This window comes from Dichomitus squalens, assembly GCF_000275845.1.
Source record: "Dichomitus squalens LYAD-421 SS1 unplaced genomic scaffold DICSQscaffold_29, whole genome shotgun sequence".
Lineage (NCBI taxonomy): Eukaryota > Fungi > Basidiomycota > Agaricomycetes > Polyporales > Polyporaceae > Dichomitus > Dichomitus squalens.
The window spans coordinates 349,124-349,949 of NW_006766911.1; positions in this window are offsets into that span (position 1 = coordinate 349,124).

Below are 826 nucleotides of genomic sequence, written 5' to 3' on the forward strand. Positions count from 1 at the left end.
AGCCGGCTGTCACTGACTACTGGACGTGGCATCGTCGACTTGGACATCCCTCCAAAGAAGCTATTTCGCGTCTGCCTGCGAACTCTAAAGGTGTTGATCATATCGATCCTCCGCCTGCTAACGCGCCTGTCTGTGAAGGCTGCGAGTGGGGCAAGTCTCATCGACTACCGTTTCCTCCCTCTGAGAAGCGTGCCACCGTCCCTTGCGAACTCATTCATACTGATGAGGACGGACCCATGGGCACCGAATCGATCAACGGACACAACCTTCATTACATCTCGTTTCTTGATGACTGTTCTGGTGTTGGGCGCACGTACTTTCTTCGCCACAAGAACCAGGCCCATCAAGCCTTTCGCGAATTCAAGGCTTGGGCTGAGACCAGTACCGGTTACAAGATCAAGACTGTCCGCTCGGATCGAGGAACGGAGTTTACTTCGGAAGCGTTCACATCGATTCTGAAGGAGTATGGGATCGAACACCAGAAATCTACACCTGATTCGCCGCAGCAGAATGGACGTGCTGAGCGTTGGAACCGTACCATCATGGAGAAAGCCTTGTCAATGCTTCACATGGCTGGCTTATCTCACGGTTTCTGGCAACTCGCTGTCGCCTGTGCCGTTCATCTGTACAATCGTCAACTAATGCGCCGCCTGAAATGGCATGCTCCTATCACGGTTTGGAACGGGACTGTCCCTGACGTCTCCTACTTCCGTGTGTTTGGCTGCAAAGCCTTTGTTCACGTGCAGAAAGACCACCGTCAGAAACTCGAGAAGAAGGCAATCGAGATGACGTTTGTGGGTTATGCAGATGGGACCAAGGGGTATCT